Here is a 13828-nt window from a genome sequence, read left to right on the forward strand (position 1 = left end):
CCTTTAGACACTGAGGTTGGACCCTCTCAGCCCAGAAACCTAGTGAAATCGGATGTAACCCTCACCAGCTGAAACTCCAAAGAAGCCTTCAGCTGCTATTTACTTCATTGTAAGGACTAAACGTGCACCAACTAGAGCTCCACCATTACAAGGACTAGATTGGGGGAATCTGGCTTAGTAGCCTTATTAGAGGTACCTCTTTATTGCATTCTGTTCTGACTCTGAGGTGATTTTTGGCTAACGCCCCTCAGAAGCAGAATCATACACCGGTGTGGGTAATACATTTCATTGATAGAGCATAAGTAAGTTTATTTGTTTGATATCAGTTGTATTCTGCTTAAAGTGCAACTCTGCCATCAGGAGACTCTTGGCTGTGAAGCCCTCTAGTGGCAGACCAAATTTTCTGCATTGCATAAAAGAAAAAAAGTAAGTTTTGAAGTTGAAAGGGGAACCCCACCCCTCTACACTGCATTTCATTCTCCATAAAATTGTTCTTGTTTCATTTAACCCTGTGTCAGCAAATTTCTTGGCGGGGTATTTGTTATTCATTGCCAGTTGTGCCAGAGGGATTGGGTTTGCTTAGGGTTGGATCTATTGAGCGCAGGACCCATAATATATTCCAGCTTGTCCCAAGGGGCAGTGCTACAAATACTTAAAAAAAAATCACCCCCACTCAGGTTCCCGTGCTCACATGCAAAGGCAACCACAAGCAGCAGTCCCATGGCGGTATGTAAATAGAGATTGCACCATGAATGTGATGTGTCAGATTGAGGACAGTAGTTCTAGCACTAGAGCTACTGTGTAAATGCAAAGTGGTGACCTGTACAGGCTTTTAAAGCATTGCCAATGGATATTAAGAATTAATGTAATTTGTTGTAACATCATCTTTTACTGTATATTCTATCAAACAATTTGGCAATATATTATGCTTTTTGCATTAAAATTCTCAAAAGTGTATTTTTTTCAAAAAAGTTGCATCTGAAAAATCACTGCGTAAACACTGCGTTAAATAAAAAATGTCAACACCCACCATTTTATTCTCTAGGGCTTCTAATTTAAAATACATATATCATTTTTGGGGTTCAAAGTAATTTTATAGCAAAAAACAGTTTTTTCAAGTGAATAAAAAGTGTCAAAAAAGTCTTGGACTTCTAGTGGTTAAAAGAGTGGGCGATGTCTATCATAATTTTCTAATGTTGGCTCTGAAATGCCAGGATAGTAAAAGCACACCCCCCCCCCCCCCCCCAATGACCCCTTTTTGGAAAGTAAACACTCCAAGGAATTTGCTAAGAAGCATGGTGAGTATTTTTTAGATATCATTTGTTGCCAAAAAAGTTTGGAATACGAAGAAAGAAAACAATAAAGAATTTTTTCTATTCTTTTATTCTTTTCAAAACCCTGTGACAAAAATTATACCTGCAAAATACTCACCAAGCCTCTTAACAAATTCCTTGGGGTGTCTACTTTCCAAAAAGGGGTCATTTTGGGGGGGGTGCTTCTACTATCCTGGCATTTTAGGGCTGTGATAGGTAGAGAGGAAGTGATTTGAGGAAATATGCCCTAAAAGCCTGTGGTGGTCATTGGATTTTGAGGGCCTGTATGTAGCTAGGCTGCCAAAAAGTCTCTCACATGTGGTATCTCCATACTCGGGGAAGAAGCAGAATGTATTTTGTGGTGTTATTCCACATATACCAATGGCATGCGTGAGCAATATATAATTTAAGTACAGGAGAAATATTTTGCGCACTAAGAAGAAACACCAGATGTATAATATGATGGCTAGTAGATTAACCACACAAGTAAAGTCCTTAAAGTCCAAAGGTAATTAAGGGATAATCCAACAGTGCTTGACTCAGTGGCAGCCGATGCAAAAAGAGCTAGAAGAGGCTCTGTGTAAACCATAAAATAAGAGAGAAGCAGCACCATCTAAGTGCAGCAATATAAGCAAATGATTTATTTCCACAAAATTGGCAACTCGCAGTAGTTGTAATCAAATGAGCACTTGTCGAACTGGTGTCAACCGCAGTGCAACTCCTGTCCAGCCCTGAGACAGGCAGGTCTCCAATGCACTGTTTTTGGCTGTGCTGGTGGTTCTCATTAGTTCCTGGTCAGTGTGGATTCACAGAGCAGGCAGGAGTGATGTCAGCTCCAGGTACAGCTGCAATAGTCATGGCACACATTAGGAGCATGTATGCTCCTTCATCGGGCCATCTGATTTCAAGGCTAATAAGCTAAGATTGTAAGACAAATGTCAGAGCTGTGCACTGCCATGGATGGCATGTAATCAGGGGCAGACTGACAACTCATGGGGCCCCCGGGCAATAGGATTATGGGGCCCCTCTGTCCTTGCCCAAACTTAAAAAGCCTATGAAAAAGGTACCAGGGGCATCTCATGGGGCCCCCTATTGACCCCGGGCCCTCGGGCAGTGCCCGTATTTCCAGATGGTCAGTCCGCCCCTGCATGTAATAATGCAAATAAAACTTAAAAAATACAGTACATGGGGGAGAGTATTCTCCTTTTTATTTGCCTGTACAGGAAACATGTGAAAAACAACATTTTTTTTTAATAAATGCTTGAGAGATGCTTTAAACTGTCTAAAGATTCACAAAACATTATGATTCACACTGTCAGCATCAGTGACCCTGCATTCCAGATACAGGAGTAGTACCCCCAATTTGATTAATCTCATCTTGAAAACAGTTTTTTTAGGTAGTTTTGGTGGCAGCACCTTTTTTATCTTATCTGGCAATAATAGGCCAGAACTGAGTAGTGGAAGTAGCAGCAACAACATATAGAAACTATAGAATAGTTTACTTTTACCCTTTGAGCAGAGGTAAAACAGCTTCATAGTATAGCTTGTAAGTTTAATAGTTTTGCACTACCACACTGTACTGTATTAGAAGTTTAATAAAATCTCAACATAGAGTCCACAAATCACACCTCCAAACCACAACCCTACATTTTAGAGGCAGTTTTTTATCCAGAAATGAAAAATTGCAGTGCCATGTTTCAAAGACAATAGCCTTACAATAGCATGATTGGAGAGTATGTAGGCAGTTTAATTGGGCTGCCATATAAGAGGGAAAGATGATACAGTTTTTATAATCAAAATATGTGTATATCATTTTAGAGACAACAGCTAAAAATATTGTACAATCACAATGCACAATCTATAAGCAGTTTCACTAGGCAGGAATTGATGAAAAGAACTACAAGGAAGGTTTTATAGTGGAACGCAATTTAGACTATATTTAGATTATATTGTTTCTGAAACAAAAGCACAGACAGGAGTTTTACTAGGCTGCAATTTCAGTGATAGAGATCTGTCAGATCGTAATATGAAATAAAAAATAGAATATGTTATTTCAGAGACAACAGTCAGACAGTACATAGTATTTAGGCACCTGGAGTAGGTTACATTTTGAAAAGACACACAGCATAAAAAAATCCTCATTAAAGTGTATATATTTCACAGAAAGATACTGCACAAACTCCATAAACGGCTTTTAAGCACCTGAAGTAGGCTGCATTTTGCAAAGGACACACAGCAAACAGCTTTTCATGCAAAATCAACACTAGAGTTTATACAGTATATTTCACAGAAAAAGGGAGAAATATTGTATAGACTCCATAGACAATGTTTAGACTTTAAGCAGGCCACATTTTCAAAATGACACACAGCGAGAAGCACATGGGAAAAAAAATCCACATTAACAACTTCAATACTGGACACTTTCACAGGGCTTTCAGTTGTGATCCAAAAATTACACATTGTAGTATATACTGTATATTTAACAGAAAAAAGGCAGAAATATTGAACTCTTTTAATAGACAGTTTTTAAGAACTTGAATTGGCCGCATTTATAAAATGACATGCAGCAAGCAGTGTTTCTTCCTAAATCAACCTCAGAATGTATTTATTTCATAGAAAAAAACACTAGTATATTGTACTCAATGCACACAATTTAAGCATATGTATTAGGCCACATTTTACCAAAAACAGCTAGTTAAAAAAAACATTACTTTAATGTATTTATTTTACATTTAAAAAGCCAGCAAAATATTGTACTGAGTCCATACACATTATTTAAACATCATTACTTCACTGCATTGTGATCAGGAGAGACACCAGGCAGCTTTTAAATCATAATAAAAAAAAAACCAACATCAGACTGTGATATTAAAAAAAAACAGAGAACAACAGTGTGCTCAATGATCTCTCCCTATCTATATACAACTCCTGGGATTTAGTAGAAGTGAAATGACCCCCCCAAAACCTGCCCTATGTCCTTCTCCTCCAAAGTCAGCACCCCAACCCTTCTTGTACTCTTCCTTTTCCTTCTGCTATCTTTGCCTCATAGAGATAGAGTTAGAAGGTACATAATCCTTTTTCCTGCTTCTGTGCCTCCAGTGCTAGACCGATCACACACTGCAGAGTGAGATCCCCAGAGAGATTGTGTTGCAAATCTCTGTATTGTTACTCCTCATCATTCTGTTAGCGTTTTCGAATAATGACATATTGGTACATGCCTCCTGAGTCAAGAATCACTAATATGTTAAAAATTACCCAAAATCTCCAGAACCTGTCCACATACCTTATTCACACAAGTACTTATTTGAAGCCTTTTGCTGCGAGCGTAGCTGAATCAGTATGACCAAGTTTGAGTTCCATTGTGTGGGTGTGTTTCAGGTGGCTTGTGCTGCAGCAGCATTTCAGCCAGGCAAACACTCACTGGGTATTACAACATAAAGTAGGCACTCTTCTGACTTGCTACAGAACATTTTGGATGCTAGGGAGCTTAACCAGGAACTTCTGCACTAACAGCTTCAGAACATGTGCCAGGCAAGTTGGTGCAATTGTCACGCATGATCTTGCCTGGCAAAAGATGTCATGGAGACAGAAAACTGTCACCCTAGCACTGATACGCTGCCAAAATCTCTGGTCCAGTGTGGCTCCTATCTGTCAGGCTTATCAGATGCAAAAAGCATGACAGCATTTTACCTAGGCCATTAAATAGATTCTGGGATTCTTGGGAGGTCACATATGGTTCAAAGGAGTCATCAGATGAGGCCACTGAGGAGGAGAGTGTAGCTGTAATTGCTCTGTTGCCACCACCAAGCTGCAGACACAGGGTGGCATGACAAACTCCAGTGGTGTGCCCCATCCTGCATTCTTTCCAGCCACAAACAAATTTACCTAGTGATGTAGACCCTGCCACTGACCATGTAGTTCAGAGACATAGAGACATTGCTGGTGGAGTGCAGCAATGGCCTTCAGGGAAAATAACAGGAGCTGGGCAGCTGCTACTGTGATGCAGCACAGACCACAAAGAATGGAAAGGGGCAGACTCCATCAACTGAAAAGGAAGCAGTTTTAAAGCCAGCCATTTACCCAAATTGGTATTAAGATTCTCAGCATAAGGGTGATTGAGGAAAATGTTGTCTTTTGTCTGCTGAAAGATGCTACTGTAGATGATGGATTGGGTTAGAAGAGTTACAGCCAGGATCAAACCCAGGTTTGGCTTTACTCAGCGTGGCCATATGCTGACCCTCTTCCCCACTCGGCGTGCTGCAAAGTAAGCCACTCAAACTCCTTTTAATACTTTCATCCCTATTACTTAATGCCCAGATATTGCTGTGAATGTCAAGAGAATCTTGTGAATGGAAGCAGAGGTATATAAGACGAAGAAACATATGTCTCCTCATGCATTCGGTACCCAAATGCCTGATACAGTTGCCATGCTTGATACATCGCAGGCACAGTCTGCAAACCACTATAGAGCTGGTTGCAGCAGATGTGTTTAAAAGGGTGGACTACTGATCTATGTAGGGCACAATAAGTAAAATGGCATGAGATGAGGTATGTGGTACCCTGATGATCAGGATAAAACACAGTTCACTGGAAAATGAGTGTCCATAATATTCTATGACTAAACTGTAGACTAGTTACCTTCACAATATAAGTGGCAGCATCCCCATAGAGCAAAGCAGACTCTGTAACTATACAAAAGAAACACAGGTGGGCACCAACTACAGTAATGGCAGTAAATAGGTACAAGCTTATTAAAAAGCCAATGGGCACTTCAAATGTAAAAAAGAATGGCAGGCATATCTAAATATTTTTCGGAAATGCAGTGAGCACTCGGTCAGGTCTCCCAGGGATTCCAATGAGCCTTCTCCACACCACCCTCAAAGGGAACTGAGCATTGCAACCAGAAGTAGCAGAACCAGCGTGGAATGCATCCAGGATAGAACTGGATGTGACATCACCAAGGAACCTCAGGCATGGTTATGCAGTTCAATGCATACTGCTCCTTTGTCCTATTGGAAAAAAAACATTTCCTCAGTTACCTTCCACCAATCATCCATAACTTTATGACCACCCACCTAATATTGAATAGGTCACTTTTTGCCACCAAAACAGCCTTGACTCATCAAGGCATAGACACCACTAGACCTCTGAAGGTATGCTGTGATATCTGGCACCAAGCCTTCAGTAGCAGATCCTTTAAGATCTGTAAGTTGTGAGGTGTGGTCTCCATGGATCAGACTCATTTTCAGCACATGCCACAGATGCTGGACTGGATTTAGATCTGGAGAATTTGGAGGCCGTGTAAACACATCAAATTTGTTGTCCTGTTCCTCAAACCATTCTTGAACCATTTTTTGCAGTGTGGCAGTGCGCATTATCCTGCTGAAAGTAGCCACTGCCATCAGGAAATGCCATTTCCATTAGAGACCTGCACAAAAAAAAAGAGAAAAATTTGATTTTGTTTGGTTAGTTTGATAAGTTAATAATTTCATTTCATCAAATTCATTATTTTTTAATGATTCTTTTCGTATATTCAGATTAATTTTATATATTCAATTTTTTTCAAATCCATTTGAAATTCTGGAAGATAGCTATATTTGTTCTATTCTATTCTATTTTTTTTTGTCTATTTCTTCTATTCATTTCTACTCTATTCTAATCTTGTTTTTTCTATTCTAATCTTATATTTTCTATTCTATTCTTTTATACTCTATTATATTCCTTTATTTTATATTTTATTCTGTTTTATTACATCCTATTCTTTTCATTTTGTTCTATTATATTCTTTTCAGTTCTATTATATTATTTTCTGTTTTATTCTATTCTATTATCTTCTGTTCTATAAATCAGCCTAACTAGGAATCATCATCTTATTTCACTTTTATATCGTACTTTATTTATTGCAACATGTTTCCACTTGAATTATATTTCATTTCTTAATTCAAATTAATTTTCAAACTAATTTGAATATTTTGTTTCACTATAATTTTTTTTGCATTTGAAATTGGTTACTATTGGGATTCAGAAATTCAGATATATCTGGGTACGGCCTCCCAGATCAGCGCTTGTCCCACCCGACCATTTATGTGCAGTAGCCAGGTGGGGAGCTATTAAAGAGCATAAGGAAGAGTATTTCTGCATATCTGTGGGACATCGTTTCTCACAACTAGACCACGCTATGGAAGACCTGAATGTTTTGCTTCTTAAAGGGAACTATAAAACTACTCAGGAAAGGAAAACTTTTGAACTAAGAATGTTAGTTCCATTTGACACAGAAGATCATGGTCTATGGCTCCATGCACACTAGTGTTTTGTTAAGCTCTTGGAAGCTATTATGAGTATTTTTTTTTCTGCTCCTAGAATCTAATAGTGATATCCTATGTGTCCATGCACACTATTGTATGCTTGAAGCATTTTTCAAAGTTCAGATTTTAGCAGCAGAAAAAAAAATTGTTTTTGCAGAGTTTTTAGGAACGTTTTCCAGGCAGAAAAAATGCTAACGCTTCTAAATGCTCATAAATGCTCCTAAGCACTCCTAAAGGTTTCAGAACACTACTAAAATGCTACTACAATCTATAAAAAAAAACGCTATTATCAGTGTGTTTCGAGCTTATAAAAAACACTAGTGGTCATGGAGCCATAATGTAGACCTCATCTTCCTAAATCCTATTTAACATTGTTTTCTAACCTCTGTGACTTCCCCCTCTCCAATTTCATAGCCCTTTACCTGCCTTATCTCACCAACTACTAAACCCAGGACCCTGAATTCACTATATCTAATCTCCCACAGTACACAGCACATGGAAGTGCAATTATTTTAGTAAATCTAAACTGCTAAATACCTTTTCTCATCAGCAGTTAGAGCAGTCTTGTGAGAGCAATAGTTAAAGCTTGTAGGAGGAGTTTTCTTTCTGCTCTAGGAGGATGCAAAACCCCTGACCCTCTGTCTGGACAGTGCTGATTGGCTGTGCTGATCACATGCACTCTCCCAAGAAAAAAAAACCCTATCTAGCAATACACACTAAACTGAGCATGTGCATGTGGTTACGGGTTCAGTCTGTCTTAACAGGTGGACATTTGAACAAGAGGATGGGGCGAAGAAAACAGGATCAAACAGCCTTTTTACATAATGCAGAGGATTAACCCCTTAGGTTCCACAGTGAGTATAACAAGCATGCTTAAAGCATATACAGACTGATTTTACTGTTGTGGGTTTAGTAACACTTTAATTACCATTGCTGTGTACTTTTGTGGTGGGGGGGTTTCTCTTGTCTTATTAACACTCTGCTAAAACTTTACTTGGTGTGTTAGTACTGGTTGGACCTTGATGAAGGGGCACACCCAGAAAGCTTGTCCTAAAATATTGTAGGTTAGTGGAAATAAAAAAAGGATAATGGACAGTACTCAATTTATGGTGCCAAACAAGTACTGCTGCAAGAAGTGTAACCAGCAATTTATGTAACACTGAAATTTGGATTTGGATTTGGCCATTTAAATCTGTGAAATTTGGTGCAAATGTAATATTAGCCAAACACTGAACAGAGTGGGGATATATTATACTATCCAATAATGAGTGCTCAAATTGAGTAAATGGTGTTCGAAAATCCAGTTTGCTTGCAGCATTGCACTCAAGTGATCCCTCATGGCTAGGGCAAAAAAGTTGCATGTGATCTTTTTCTGCTAGCAGAATGTAAACTATTACAGCAGAATTTCTACATAGAACCAAGAAAAAAATAACATCCACTGCTATTGGGAAACGGGTAGCACAGTGGCTAAATGGTTAGCACTTCTGCCTGGCAGTGCTAGGGTCGTTTGCATGTTCTCCCTGTGCCTGTGAGGGTTTCCTCCGGGTACTCTGGTTTCCTTCCACACTCCAAAGACATGCTGGTAGGTTACTTAGATCTGTCTAAATTGGCCCTAGTATGTATGAATGTGAGTTAGGGACCTTAGATTGTACACCCCTTGAGGACTAATGGGAATGTACATTACATATGTAAAGCGCTGTGTAAATTGATGGCACTATATAAGTACCTGAAATAAATAAATAAAACCAAAAGCAACTTTTTCTAGACATACAGTAGAATCTAGACAATGGCCCTCAGTTTACTTTTATAGAATCCAAAGGCATGCTAAAACCATCAATTTTCAGCATTCAACTTCCATTCAACTAACTAACTCTCCCCAGTCAAATGGAAAGATTGAGAGAACTGTTTACATTGTCAAATATTTTCTCTCAAAGGCTAGAAAAATGTAATGAAATAAACACATTGCTTTATTAGGATTCAGCAATATTTACAGTATACATTGCGAACATTGATGATCTAACAGAAAATGAAATCAATTCTAGACAGGGAATTCTGAACAATGGTCTTTAGTTTGCTTCAACAGAATATAAAGGACTAGTAAAACATATGATTTTCAGCAAACATCTTCCCTAACTATTGCTAGTCAAACAGACAGATTGAGATAACTTTTAAAACTGTCAAATTTTTACCCTCAAAAGGCAAAGCAAGGTTGACAAGATGAATTCCTTCCCTTACTGGGCTACATGAATACTTATGGAATGTATAGTATCATTAGTTTAGATGCTGGTGAAGATAGAAAATTAGGTAGAAATAACTAAAAAACAGTAATTTCACCTAGCACAATAATATAACTGCAAGACAACGAATGCGTATGTAAATAAAAACAATAACCTTCTCTTATTTGCTCCCTTGTACTCTGTGAAGTAGACTACTAAAAATGTCTTACTACATCTCTTCTGTAAATACAAAAATTACCTGTTGATCATGTCAGGAATTCACTACTATCCTGTGTCTTGTGTATGGGACATGTATTTTCTCAAGAAACCATATTAGCGCTCTTATTTGTTATTCAGTTGCTATTGAATAAGACAGTGGGGAGTTTTAATAGTTTTGCCAAAACAATTGGGCAGGGCTGACACTGCTTAGTCTACAGAAAAGCTGTGCATTGCATGGCCACAACAGGACCTAAGAGCAAAGTGCATTTTGGGCACATTAAAGTGTTACTAAACCCAGGACCCTGCATTCACTATATCTGGTCTCCCACAGTACACAGAACAGGGAAATGTAATTATTTTAGTATATATAAATTGCTAAATACCTTTTCTCATCAGCAGTTAGAGCAGTCTTGTGACTTCTATCAGTGTCCAGCAGAGCACTGCTTAAAGCTTGTAGGTGGAGTTTTCATTTTGCTCTAGGAGGATGCAGAACCCCTGACCTCTGTCTGGACAGCGCTGATTAGCCCTGTGCTGACCACATGCACTCTCCCAAGGAAAAAAAAACTATCTAACAATACATACTAAACTGAGCATGTGCAGAGTGACTCCACACAATATGTCTTATCATGAGATGAGGGGAAACATTGGAAGAAAGGGAAGATCATAGAAGTCAGGATCACACAGTGTTTTTACACAAAGCAGAGAATTAACCCCTTAGGTTCCACAGTGAGTATAACAAGCATGCTTTACTGCTTATACAGACTGATTTTACTGTTGTGGATTTAGTAACACTTTAACAGGTACTCTTTTGTACCTAACATACGCTTTAACTGTTTTGCAAATGTTCAATCAGTTTACGATACAAAGGCTCAAAGAAGAAAAGATTATATTAGCACCAATTTAGCAGTGCAAGAAAACAGAAAATATGGTTATCAAAATGTGATTACAGAAGACATCTTAGTGTTTTAATCTATAAATATTCATGTATTTATGGTTTTTGGTTATGTGTATATAGTGTGTTTTCATGTTTGTCACATTTTGGTTTGAAAGTTTTTTTTGTTAACCATGCTCAGGTAAAACTAAGGCCCCCTTGACACCTATGCATTGTAGTAACGTGTACTAAAATATGGTGAACTGTGCATTTTACCACTTATTACTTCAATACAATTATAATGTAAATGTGCAGTGCCTTGCCATGCCAATAATTTAGGTGCCAGAGGACCCACACTTTACCATAACACAATACACATACTGTGCATTGTAATTAGGGATGAGCTTCGGATTCACCTCTACCATTGGTTCATGACTGATCCAGCGGGTTAAAAATTCATATCCTAGTGAATTAATGTGATAGTTTGCTGCACCAAATTCTTTGTAATCATAGTGCAATGCCCAGCCTTTCAGCTGTGGTCAGGAAGGTCGCAATGGCCAATAAAAGGAGTTTTGTCATATGCCAACCCACTCTACAAAAAAGCAGCAGCCATTTCACATTGTGTGTTACAGTAGTTGAGGGGGAGCTGACGGTATGTATAGGGAGAGTTAGTTGCTATACAGTGCTATAGGGTGCTGTATTGCATTTAATTACTGTGGATGACAGTGTGGTGGGCTACATGTTCTTGTGTATCCCCACTGGATTCTTAGACCCAACAGTTGTTTATATGCTGCACACACACACACATTTTTCAATCTTTTTTGTTGCTTTTTTTAAAATTTATTTATTTTCTTTAATCTCATGTTTATTTATATTACGTTTATTCTCTGCTTGTTTAAACTTGTTGCTGACATAGGCAAAGTTGCCCTTTGTTTGCAACACGCCACCACATACTTGTGCAGCAAAGTAGTATGCACCAAAGCACCACACATTTATTCGCCTACAAGTGACCATTGTCACAGCTTTCTTCTTCCCAGGCACAGAGCAGTCAGGTGTCTGCAGCTGCTGTGAATGCATCCTCTATCCTTTTTCTCTTCTGCTAGTCCCACCATAGTCATGCAAACTGGCAATGAGGTGTCAGAAGAATTATTGATCACACTGTCACAGACTTGCTGCAGGATGATGATCTCGGCCATGCATATTGAAGTCATGACCTTTGGGGGGGCATTAGGATGGGATCAGCAGTAAGCATTTATGTCCCAACATTTGGAGCTTATTGCAAAATTGGCTCCAATTATGAGGAGGGGGTAGATGGTAAGGTAATGGGCCATCTGTGGATGCCATCAATGGGAGAGGAGAACATTTATGAAGGAGACACAGAATAGCAGCAAGAAATGATTTTGTGCAGGGACAGCTTGCAGGCAACTGAAGGGTTTAAGCCGTCCTTGTTGTGTCAATGCTTCACAGGCACATGCCACTGCTATTGCCAGGGTCAGTCTACAGAGCTCTGCAGTATGGGCCTTTTTTAGTGTTTCTTCTGCCAACAGCATCATTGTGGTCTGTAGCCTCTGCCTGCAACATATTAGCTGTGGTTAAAATACCAGCCATATGGGTACCATATGCTTGAGGAAACACATGAATCCGCATTACAGAGCTCAGAGGGAGCAGCACCTTGTTGAGACAAGTTAGCATCAAAAGGCCCACACTTCTCCTTTTCATTCCTAATTTTCAGCATCTTCCTCCCCTCCTTCAGTATTCTCCTGCTGCATCCACAACATTTTCAGCCTCCAGTCATAAGAAGGGGAGTCTCACAAGGTATTTTAGAGGCTTAGAATACATCACAACAAGCAGAGAGGGAGCCATTGGGTCACACTGAGGAGGGTCAAGTGAAGGCTTGAACCTCATTAGAATTGTCCTAGGCTCCTACTCTCCTACATCATCCTTCCTAAAACAAGTGTCTCTTCTGCAGCAACTGGAGCAGAAAAAAGCATTCCCCTAAAGCATTCCCATGTACAGCATTTGGCTTTTCAAGGTTTTGTTTAGGAGGCCATCACTGCCATCCACCAGAATTTGGAAGGTAATTTATCTGTGATATTGGACCACATTGTCAGCAGTAAAGTCTACATGACCAAGGACACATCCTCCAACATGCATGGACAGGAATGTCACATATCCTTCATGACAAACTGGATCAATTTGCTGGCAGGTGGGAAGGATGCAGCATAAGGCACAGATGGTGACACCTGTAGCAATCATGCGCACAGATATGGACGCGGACAACCATGTTGCTAAGATCCACCATCTTGTGTCATTCTCACTCCAAATCAGCCCCCCTCCCTTTTTGTTGAATGGCATGTGGTCTGTGTGTGTGCTGAGTTCAGGAGTGCAGAGGGCACAGATGGATACCCTTCATGGTTGTAAACCCAATTAGCTGGTTCCAGGGTGTCTGACAGACTCTTGCTCTAGCCGGATCGTAAAGCTATAAACCCGTCAGTCACTGTACTTGAAAAGCATTCCGAAATAGCAGTAAAACATACATCCCATTTGAAAACCACTTTGTCATACAATTTCATAACTCCTGGCAGGAAATAGGTACAATAGAACAAAGCATGTATTCAGATAAGTCAGTTTAATGTGAGTCACCTGATACCTTACATCCCTAGATTACGTCTACCCGAGAGCAGGAAGCAATATCTCTTTAACCGTCACAGACAGATATGTCATATCTGGTGTCTGGATGTTCGGAATATGATTCTGCACATTATTCTACCAGTGGATAGGATGCTACATGTACCTATGGAAGGTTATTGACCATGGTGTGGACTAGCGAGGGATTTAGGTCACAGCCAGGGTCTCCGCCTAAACCCCCTCCCCAAATGAGGCAATTGGCTCTTGGCTTCAGTA

The sequence above is a fragment of the Staurois parvus genome, unplaced genomic scaffold (assembly GCF_062004578.1).
Source record: "Staurois parvus isolate SC_StPar_1 unplaced genomic scaffold, SC_StPar_1.0 ptg000006l, whole genome shotgun sequence".
Classification (NCBI taxonomy): domain Eukaryota; kingdom Metazoa; phylum Chordata; class Amphibia; order Anura; family Ranidae; genus Staurois; species Staurois parvus.